This window comes from Chrysoperla carnea, chromosome 1 (genome assembly GCF_905475395.1).
Source record: "Chrysoperla carnea chromosome 1, inChrCarn1.1, whole genome shotgun sequence".
NCBI lineage: Eukaryota > Metazoa > Arthropoda > Insecta > Neuroptera > Chrysopidae > Chrysoperla > Chrysoperla carnea.
The window spans coordinates 184,182-196,835 of NC_058337.1; the positions used below are offsets into that span (position 1 = coordinate 184,182).

A 12,654-nucleotide genomic window follows, 5' to 3' on the forward strand; every position below is an offset into this window, starting at 1 on the left:
CTTCAACTAGTGGTCTTGTGTAAGATTCTCGAAAAACTAAAAAAAATTCAAGAAAATATTTTCGAAAATATTCAAAAACGAGTATTTCAACATTCACACTCAACATTTTCTATACAAAGTATTTAAACAATTAACTCAGTCAATTGCTTGTTTTCATTTGTTTTATTATCATATTAATTATCATAATATCAGCTAAGCTAAGTGATGCTAAATCGCTAAATGGTATTTATACTATTTTTAACTTTTGATAACACAATAAGATAATTGTATATTTTCGATTTTATCTTAATTAGTTGTTTACAATTTTTTATTGCAATCATTATCATTAAATACACTTTTAAATAAATGATTCGTTTGTTGGCTCCTGTTGCTTCCCCTGCAACTTCAACCTTGTCTATTAAATTAATTAAATGATGACGTGTACTAGTTAAATGAAATAATAACCAACTGTAAATTAATAACGAATTGTTTAGTGTAAATACTATTTCAGACAGTGTATAAACTTATATTGAATATTTGGACTAAATATCGTCAAATTTGATAAGAATGATAATATCGGAAAATATTTTTGTTTGAACTCGGTTAAAAAGTAAAGAGAGTTTAGTATAAGGCGATGGTGGTGTAATGGTCAGCATAGTTGCCTTCCAAGCAGTTGATCCGGGTTCGATTCCCGGCCATCGCACTTAATTTTTTTTAAAATAATATTTGTACAAATATCAATTTTTTTAGTTTTTGTTTTTCTATTAACTTTGAATTCATAATAAATAGTGCTGCAAATAATTTTTGTTGCTTTGTCGATTAGTATTATCTGGAAAATTTTGTAATTTACTCCTTAAGAATCGATTTTCATATAATTAGTCCGGTATAAAAAATATGAGTAACTTCCTCACATTTTTAGCCACAACCTATCGTGCGAACCTATCACATTTAATTAATGCTTGTATACTTGTATGCTGTCTATAAAGCATCTATTGTTTGAAACTGACAATAATCTGGCGGACATAGCACAATATTGTGTTTTGTCTCAAAAGTGGAACGTTTTTAGAAGAACGATTTCATGTGTAATGCGTACATTTAGTTAATATTTTAAACGAAAAATCGAATTTATTGAATCGAACTGATCGACGTTTATGAAAAAATAATTAATCTCTCAAATTTAATGTCTGAAACGAAACAAAACGAAATAAACGAAAGAAATTAATAAATATTCGTATGTTATTTTCGTATTTTAGAGACTCATCAAAACGTTAAGATAACTCAAAATTTTCGAGTTCTTTTCCAGATTGAAATAAATTGTGTTATAAAAAAGAGTGACATTAATAAACATATTTTTTTAAATAAAGTACCTACATCTATTCAAGTTATCATATCAGACAACAAACTATCAGACAGACAAACAGACAGACATATTTAATGTTACACGTACAGGAAAACTCAATTATATTTTGCGTAATGTAAAATTACACGCAATGCATATTTTATTTTATTTATTATTTAGTTTATTAATTCTATATTTTATAGACCAACTAGCTGACCCAAGCTATGCGTTGCTATGTCTCAATTATAATACAATCTTAGAAATGAATTCAAGTCCATATTTGAAATTGAAAATCAGCGTCAGCATCATCTATTAAATACTTACACAAAATAAAACCAAATTATTACATACAATACATATCCGCTTCTGGATACATTTCCCATTACTTACCCAAAATGCTGGTTTTTTTGTACCTCATAACACCCCCTACAGATTATAGACCAAATTTAACCAAACTATGGTTTTGTTGCTATTTTCGGACCAGTTCGATAAAAAAGCTTATAGTAGTAGTAAATTTTCGATGTCTGTATAATCATGTGCGTGACTAAATTTTTTTTTATATGTTTGTTATTAATTTGATAGAGGTACAAATTTATTTTTGTAACGCTACACCCAACCCAAACAAACCTTAAACTTAGCTGTCCCATATCGCATGCTTACGTCTCTGTTTTAACCAAAATTTCATGTCATTTTTTCTGATGTATAAATTATATGTACGCACGACTGAAGATGACATGTCTGTCATCCCACAAATTCAAACAAATCACAAGGACATAATATGTATCCAAAAATAAATTTTCGTTCTTTATCAGATATTACGTGGAACGATATTGGACTCGACAATATATCTATATAGTTGAGTTACGTTGCAAACTCAAATGAAAAAGTATCCATCCATATTGGAGTGGTCTTGCGAATGAGTCTAGAAAATTGGAAGGAAAAAATAGAAACAACAAAAAACTTGCAATCAATTTGTAAAAATAATAAGCTAATAAAATTGGTAAATATAGGTAAAAATATTTATGTATATACATGGTGATTATAAATTATTGTTTTATAAGTTATATTATATACAGGATCATTAGAGAAGTGAAAGAAAAAAGTAAAAAGTTGTAATAACGGTATAATATTGAGCTCCAATAAACTTAATGTACCCTGCATATATTTCATATATGCAGGGTACGAAAACTAAATAAAATCATTTTTGGCAACAAGTTTTTGAGAAAAAGGCGCTTATACGATGACAGGGGGAAAATAAAATAGCAGAAAAAGAAAGTCTTAAAGTTGAAAGTTTACGGCTTTCACCAATATCAATTCCGGATTCCACAGTGTCTGTGACCCCCATAAGTTTAATTCTAGATCTACGCCTGTTCTCAGGTAATTAATGATAAAACAAGCAAATAAAAATAAATTTTCACTTTTTATCTCTTATACTTATACTTGTACCTAGAATTCATATTTTTTGCATTCTCCATAAAGTAATTTACTCCCTCCCCTCTTTGCTATCAAGTGACAACGCCATTGTCATGATAACTAATTTGAATGGTATTTGATAAGATAATGAAATTTAAAATCACCTCTTGTTTAATGAATGTTTTTAGCATCTTTTTTTAAATATTAAATCAATAATTTCGTTTATAAATAAAAATAAAAGAGTTAATTATAAAAATATGATTCATACTTGTGTTGTATGTATGATTCATTTTTAATAATATTGTATAAAAGTACTTCTACATGTACTTTAATATCTATAAATCAATCACACACTAACACTAACAGTACTTATTAGTACTAGCAACGCTGCTTGTACGTGCTAAAAAATGATAACATTTTAACCCAATCATCTTATTGATAGTAAAAAAAAAAAATGGGCAACCTCGAAATCTGAAACGGAATAAACTGAATTTTTGTAAAAAGCCTTTATTTTGATAGTACAAAAAATGTTTTCTTAAAAGTCATGTCTCGTCGCGTGTGTACATCCTTAAATATTCAACGTCAAACGTAACAAAAATCAGTTTTTTTTGCGAATATCTCGTTTCTTTTGCCTTCAATCGTATTAACATTTATTATAAAAGTTGTAGAGGATAAAAGTTCTTGCACAAAAAAAGTCGCTAAAAACAAAACCTTGAAATAGAAAACATATGATTAAGAGCAATAAAATATTGTTTTTAAAAAAGTGGCTTTAATTAATTTTGAATAAGATTGTTTTAGGTTTCAGGCTACACTGTTAAAAAAATATTTATAATTGTGATCTAACTGATAAAACAAATATTATTTACAATTTATTATTTTTATATTTATCAAATACAAGGTGTTTGAAAATTGTGATACTCAATACTTAAACAAAAAAAGTCATACTCTTTTTTTTATGGTTTTTTTGTTGGGACATGGTGTGGAAATTTGAATTAAAATAAATTATTAAAAGAATAATTTTAAGAACTAATTTTGGGGATTGAATTCTTATTCAATTTATAAAAGCGAAATATACTACTTTATTGATACATTTGAACAAGTTATGATTGTATGATGATTTTACTTTAAAAATTGTTTAACCTGTTAGAACTCGCGTCTACCGTTCCGTAATATTTAGTCACGGGATGAAAATATGTATGAAAGAAAGGCTGTAACTTCCATACTAATCTATAGTTACAGCGTTCATATCTGGCTTATTAAAGAGCTAAAACGTAGTGTAACATGTGCTATTTTAAAGCACCAAGTTTCTTATTGAAGTATCTAAAATATCACTTGAATTCAACAACTTTCCAACAAATAATAAGTATACAACAAATAATGTTTGTATGATGAAAGAAATAAATAAAAATAAAGGACCAAAATTAATATAAATATAGTAAATAAAAAAATACCATGTGTGTTTGTACCATCTAGGCATATACATATCTGTAGTATAACAGAATACATCCGTGTAGTAATGCATCTAAGCGAGAGGTATTATATACATGTGTTGTAAGACTACAGATACGATACGACAGACATTCTGTTGTATGCAGTGATGATTGATGAACTTACTAGGTATCTGTAACTAAAAAACTCCCACTCTCCAAGCGCGGCGTCTTCCAACTAATGTTCAACACATGTAAATAATACATCTCGCTTAGATGCATTACTAAACGGATGTATTCTGTCATACTACAGATATGTATATGCCTAGATGGTACAAACACACATGGTATAATAAAATTTATTAAATGTTTTTGTTATTTTGACATAGTTTTTTAAGTTCATTAATGGTTAATGGTTGTTGTTAATATGACATCATCATCATTGCATCGTCATCATCATCATATTAAAATTACTGTTTTTTTTTTTTTTTAAATATTAATATTATTTTTAATAGTTTGTTGTTTTTTAAAAACACTTTCATTTTATACCAAATAAGTGATTAATTAAATCAATGCAATATTAATGTTCTTGTAAAACTATTCAACAATTTAATAATTATATTTATTTTTAACATGTGAAACTAAAAAATTGACTGAGTTAATTGTTGAAATTCCATGTACCAGACAGTGATGTGTACATGTCACACATACATATCTGATAATCCCATATTAATACATACTATAAAATTTGCATCTAATGTGTGCCGTCGTGAGTAAACAGTGATGTTTTCAAAAAAAATGTTTTAGACAAAAGTTGTTTGTTTTTTGATATGGAACATTTTTTACATTTAAACTTTTGCTCTTTCTCTAACGGTTTAAAAGATTCAAGAAGACCCAATTGACCTATGTTGCTCATTTACGAACTCGACCTCACTTTTTACGTCCTTTATTGCTCTACTATTTTTCAAACTATGATCATTTTTTGTACTTTGTTTCTTCGTCTACATCATTTAATAACAATTTTTGATTAGTTTCATTTCTCAATAATGAGCAGTTTCTTGTAATAAAACAATTAATTTTATAATTTTATAATTATTAAATATAATAAATAATGAATCATAATTACAAAACTTGATCTAAGTGTACACTTAACAAATCAATATTCAATATTTCAATCAAATAGATTTCAATCACTTACTTTTATGATATCAATAAAATAAAAAAAATATTTTATTATTATTAATTATTATTGTTTTTAAATAAAAATCAATCAATTTTTAATTTGACGTCAATCAAATTAATTTAATTCATATTCTGTTTTAATTTAATTTAATAATTATTAATCAAATATATTTTTCCAATCTATTTTTTCGAGATCTATTTTTTCCGTTTGCTATTTTATTTTTGCCTTGATTCGTTGTTCATAGTTGCTTGAACAATGATAATGATTGTAAAATAAATAAATGATGATCTTAAAATAATTATTAAACATCTTAATTAATCATTGATCTGATCTAATAACATGATGATATACGTATACATACATACAGAGTGTCCTACAACTACCGCAATTTCGAATAATAAAACGATAAATGGTTCAAATTATAAAGAGAGTGCTAACAGTTCATAAGATTGGCTAAAATTTAATTATCATTTGAAATATTGAGAGAACATGTTGGGATATGGCGTGGAAATTTAAATTAATACAAATATTAAGTTCACTGTAAAATGATTCAGATGTCACGTGATTAGTCAACTAGTCAACTAGGCAATTTACATGACGTAAATGTAAAAAAATGCTATAGAAATATCGAAATAATTCATCATACTTGCTTAAACAGTCGAACCCCTTTAAGGTGCTAAAATTACAATAAATTTTATTCTCTACAATTTTTCTTATTATAAAAAATTCATTTCCAAACAATAATTAACAAAGTTGGATCCCTTTAAGTGTGTGCATCGGATTCAAAAACTGTAAAAGAACTTCTTTCTTCGAATCTCATCTTGTATATCGATTTGCTCTTCTAAGCCGGTGATTTTTTGGACATACAATATAAATAATGATTGTATTATTATGAAGAATATTAATAATTATATGATTAATATTTAAATTCTGTCTACCGGAAATAATTGTGTTCAAGAATGCAAACATTAAAATAATAATAATAATAATATAGTTAATGGAGTACTTATCAAAGTGTGTTAGGGTTCAGTACCATACTGGTCTGACACTAATAATCATCTCATTCACTAGCATAGTACGATAACATGTCATCTAAAAATGTACTGACTTGATACATATCTACATTGAATAGTCTAGTCAACCTAGTTCAAATTGATGAAATATAAAAATAACTAGCTGGAACCGCTTCCATAGTTATCGTACCTCGTAGGCTACCCTGTACCCGTAAAAATAACAAATTTCGTAGAAAATATGACAAAATCAAAAGTTGTTTAATTAATATTAGGAGAACATGTATTAAAAATAGCTAATTATATGTTTAAAGTATTTTGGAAGAACATTTGTAAAAACTAACATGTCCACCTAATAAATTTATGATATTTTTTCGTTCAAATTATTTGTCTAGCGTGTTTTTACCTAAGCGGTACATTTTTAGTCTGTGGGTATATTTTTCGTCAAAACTAGATATAATAAACTTAAAAATAAGGGGTGAATCACAATTTGATAAAAGAATAAGGAAGATAAGGTTAGGACAGAAAACAAATTGCTATAGTAATAATTTTAAAAATTAGTTTTAGACTATAAAACTAAGTAATATAACTGCTTTGAATCACTTGAATCACAATGTTGTGATCTTGTTTCACACTTAACCTATATAAAACACAAGCCCATATCTACCAAGAAGCATTCCAATAACAACAAATTAAGCCAAACCTAATAATTTTAAAAAAAGTTAAAACTCAACTAACTAAACCTATCCCCCCCCTAACCATATTGTTTTAATTTTTAATTATATAAAATTTTTATAAATGATTATTTTATTGAGATGCTCTTTATTGAATTATTAAAATAGACAGGGTGGCATTCACTTATTGACTCACAACAAAAGTATGAATACAATTAATTGAGATATTGAAAAAAACAAAGTTTTTTTGGACCAAATTGATTTTATAACAAAACTGTTTGCGTATTTATAAAGAAAAACTGTCTAATTTAAAGTGTTATTCTAATCAATTTATCCAGTTATGAATCAGAGTGAGCTTTAAATTGATTAACTTAGATCGATTTCGATGCCGGTATAAGATACGTGTCTTTCTTTGAAACTAACATTTTCCTCGATTAAATTGATTTATCGAGTTTTAAGCACATGTTAAAAAAGGAAAGTATATTATACAAAAAATAGAAATTTATTAGGAAAAAACCTAATACTTATAATTAAAGGGTACATACGTTATCAGACTCACGTCTAAGACCCGCAAGCGACGGACATTTAAATGCACCTTCAACGAAACTCCAAGAAGTTAATATGACTTTTTCGTCTTTGATCGTCAATTAAATGTGATCTGAAGAAGTGATGGGACAGCCTGTACATAATAAAATCGTTGAATGATGGATGATAATTTAATTCAAATTGAAAAACAGAACAAACAGATTTAGATGATTTTCAATGTGCACTCAATTATTACATTTTATTTTTTACGTCATTTTACTACAAGAACGGAAGAACGGCGGGGGAGGCAGTCAACAGCAGAGAAGGAAGGAAGCCAGTCAAGCAGACTCACAAATAGGCACAAATACTTCAGTTAGAACTTTTTAATTTGATATATAGTTTATTGTAACTACTTCTAACCGCAATCGAATAAACAACAAGTAAATAAAATTTCAAAGATGCATTAATTTTTTTTTTATTACCACTATATTTTATTTAATTAAGCTTAGAGCCCCCAACATAGGTAATAAACACAAGACGCACGGATTGATTGTATGTTAATTAATAAGAATTTTAGATCAACAAATAAGTTAATAACAATATCTCAGTTAATAATATTTCACATAAATATACAAAATGAAATATGATTTCCCATTTTTAGTTGTTAATTGACATTTCCTAAAATGTAGAAATACTTTTTTTTAAACAAGAGTTGGTACAAGGCAATGTTCTCTTGTTGTTGTTCTCAATCTCAATTCAATATTGGCCACAATTTTTGGTTAATCGTTTTTTTAATTTTAGTTTTTATCAACTTTCTAATAGAAATTTATTATTTTCAACACGAAAAACGTAATCAAACAAGCTGTTCATGAAACTCAGAAGGAGCGAAACTCATTTTGGTCTATACCAATAAGTTCACAGACAATGAAAATAACTTTCCATAACTGCCTTAACAGTTTATTAAACTCTTTACCAAATTTCGATCTCATTAAAAGTAGTGACACTTAAGAATATAGAAGGGACTATCATAAAACAATACTTAATTGTAAATTGATTTAATTCGATAGGAAATAATAAAAAAAAATATTTTGTTGTCTTTATTTAAAAGAAAGCAAAAAAAATAATACATATTTATCAAATTATTTCACCAATACAGAGACACTTAGATGTGAGAGGTATCAAATTATACATTCGTGTATTAATATTAGTACATATATTGCAGATACATAGAAACCTGAAGAATTAAATCCAATCTGGTGTCAGAACATGATGTCCTCCACCAAACTTTACAACTGTTATAGTTAGAAAGTTATTGATGTGACTTCTAAAGTACATATTCATTCAACACATGAGTTTGTTTTGTAACACACACACACACACAATTATATTGAGTGGGCTACAAAAATAAATTTATTTTACCTTATGATTATAAATTGTCATTTTTAAAATGGCTGACTTGGACCTTGTGAATCAAAGAATGCCCACACATTCAACTAACAACAAAAAAAAACTCGATAATTAATGTTATAATAATATCTACAGTAAAACTTATGTAATATACATATTGTAAGTATACTTGTACAGTAAATATTGAAAGAAATCCTTTTAAAAAAAAGTTTAGCAGTTCTATTTTATAAGGAATAACTTTCTAATCTTAACATTTCCATTATCTGTTATAACTTACGAAATAAATTGAATTTATAACAATCCATTCGAAAACTGGATCAAATTCGAGGTCATTTTTTTCCGAAAAGATTTCTAATCTCTCTTTTTCTTCCTATACAAGGTGTTCTATAATTGACTGCAGAACTTCCTTGATAATTAACTAAATCAATTAATTTTATCAAATAACTTTTTCGTTTGAAATTTGGTAAAAAAACTTTTTCTTTCGTTTTTATAAACTTATTTAGATCAATAGTTTTACAATCAATCATAGAACACCTTGTATAATACTTGGTTGGTTCTTTTGAATAGGTTTGACTGTAGTTAATTTCCTTTCATGAATGAAATAAATAATTCATGATTTAGTTTAGGAAATCATTAAATATTAAATATATTTTATTTTAGATACATTTTGGGGATTTTGTCGTTACCGAGAAGGTAACTACTATTTTTATTAAAACACAGAGAAAATAGTTTTTTTGTTGAAATCTTGAAACGATATCTTATCTATTCTGTCACAGCCCAGCTCTTGACACGAGGAAGTTTACAAACTTGAGCCAGTTTTTCTTTGACGATCCACACCACAGACAGCATCTTATAAAAATCTAGATCTCTAAAACATTATCATAAAAATAACTTTAGAATAAAAACTTATAAATGATTGTAATCAAATAATTAGCATACAAAGGTGAGATTGAGATTCTAAATTCATGATCAACTGCATTCAATAAAAATAAAAACATTTACAATATTTTAATTATAATAAATAAATATTTAATATTTAATATTTAATAGAAATCTTAAGATTTCTTTCCACCTACTCATCTAAATCTGTTGTTCAATCTAATCTGTTTACTATTTATGACCTTAAAAGTAAGAGGTCTCTTAGTTATTGAGGTCCATTCATTATAATCTACAAAACTATAACTGACTATAACTCATTTAGAACATAACCTAACATTCACAAAAACAATTGACTGAGTTAATTGTTTAAATATATTGAACATTTTGATGCTGTATTATGTTATAACTTTACAATATAACAAGAAAAGTAAGAATAAAATTTTTCGATAATTGGAGTAATTTTCAAAATATCGAAAAATTGAAAAATTGTGACCTCATATGTCAAATATATTAGCATCTATTCAAAAAAACTTGGGACTAAATTAAATATACTTCTGATTCTGATATGTTTCAAATATACATAGGGTATAAAAAACAATATTTATATCAATATTTTTATGAATAATAAACTCACTGACAAAATATTAACAAATATATTGAGCAAGACTAACTGACTGACTTGTTAAATTAACAGGTGTTCATAAAACTCTAAATTTGGAAGCTTTTACAAGTTTTAATGAAATTTATGTTTTAATAAATGTTATCAATTTATAAAAATAATCAATACTGCATTCAAAAATGTCAAAGAAAGATTACACATAAATATCTGTCAAACATTTCGCTTGACTTTTAGACTTGCTGTCCAATTTTCGATTTGTTGTGGAGAAAAACAATTAGAAAGTTAAATATAATTTCTAGGAAAATAAAAATTAGAACATTTTTTATATCGAAAAGAACTAATAAATGATTAAAATGATTGATTAAAAATTTATTGTACACGAACAGAACGAACGGGACATGAATGATTCATACAAAACATTTATAATAAAAGTAAGCAGTAAGCAGGTTAAGGGATGATTGTCCTATTCCAAGGTTACACCCTCTTTGTGTTTGTGTGTCCAGGGTAGGGTATGTATGTAGAGTGCAGGGTGCAGGGTTGCAGTGTACGTTCAAAGTATACAACAACACCATTACCAAGCCTTCAACCAACTTGGTAATATTAAGCATATGCGTACATGAACATAGAGAGTATATAGTCCAGTCAATAAGTTCAAATTGGTCAAATATAAAAATAATGGTCGTAATAAAAAAAAATTATTTAAATAAAATATCAAAAAACTCGACTGAATTAAATATAAATGACAAAGCAAAAAACAAGTTCAGCAGTTTACATAACAACTTTTACAATCGGGACTCATTAAAATCTACACCAGCTCAGGTCTTCCCAATCCGTTGGGTCCCGACTGTTCAAGTCTTTATGTAAACTGCTGAACTTGTTTTTTGTTTTTTCATTTATATATAACTAATTTTTTTATTTTTACTCCTTTTAGTTTTTGTTAGGATTTTCAAATACCTATTCAATGATACCCAACTCATTTTGAGACCAAACGCGTTAACCGATTTTAATGATTATTACGTTAATCGATTTGTCTATTTAATAGCTATTCAATGATACCCCACTTGGCAAAATTCGCTGTCTTTCATTGTTTGTTTTTTCACAATATGGCATCTGATGATCGCCATATTGAATTTTCATTACTGCCATATCTTCAGTAGCACTCGCAAGGTTAAGACAAATCATCACAAGTGTTTTTAAGACTAGTATATTTTTATATTTCACCAATTTAAACTTGCTGACTAGACTATAAGACATCTGTAAGATTACTGACTGCATTCAATACAAATAATACAATAAAACGAACTTGAGGGTTTCGAAAATTATTTAACGTATTATTTAAAAAATACTCGCATTAAATTAGATGAAATTTCATTTGTTTTACGGAACTTTGAGAGGCAGCAATGCAACCAGCAACCAACTTATACCAAGTATTAGTTTTTCGAAGAAAAATCAATCATTTTCGACGTTTTTCCATAATTTTTTTGCAATTTACTCGAAAAATATGCATTTTAGAGAAAAAATAGACTGGGTCAAAGTTGGTGTAAAATTTCCGATCGATTTGTATACATAACTTTTTTCTTATCTTTCATATTTTCTAAAAAATCTACATCAACGATATTTTCCATGTTTTTGGTAATTTTTCTTAAAAACTGTGCATTTTAGGGAAAAATACTTTGGGTAAAAATTGTTAAGCATAAAATTTCCATCCGATCTGTATATTTTCATTGTCCTCAATCTTTCGCATTTTCGGAAAAATCGATATTTTAATAAACACACACGAAGTTTATATATTTATATTTGTTTTCTACCCTCTGTGTGGTGAAAATTATAAGTCGGAAAAAACTATATACACATATCGATAGAAAATTTTACTCTCTAAATTTTTGGACTAAAGCGTTTTTTCTCTAAAATGCATAGTTTTTGAATAAATTCTAAAAAACTGTGGAAAAACGTGACAAATTTTATTTAAATAACGATTCATTCAAAAATGCGAAAAATAGGGGACAATCGAAATAAACAGCTATACAAATTACAGCTTGCTATCTCTTTTCCTTTGACAGATGGTCAATTGAAAATCGATTAATTAGTTATCTATTTCCTTGTACCAAATTTTTATTCCTATCAAAAAACATTTCTAAGATTTACAAAATTTAGACTAAATTTAAAAAAAGCTCCTGATTTCATCAAAATATTAAAAAA

The 12,654-nt window shown here is 26.9% G+C and overlaps 1 non-coding gene across 1 annotated transcript; it reads left to right on the plus strand.

The window, feature by feature from the left end:
• Window positions 1-610: 610 nt before the first annotated feature.
• Window positions 611-682, plus strand: Trnag-ucc. Its single transcript has one exon. It is a non-coding gene; the product is annotated as a tRNA-Gly (tRNA).
• Window positions 683-12,654: the final 11,972 nt, after the last annotated feature.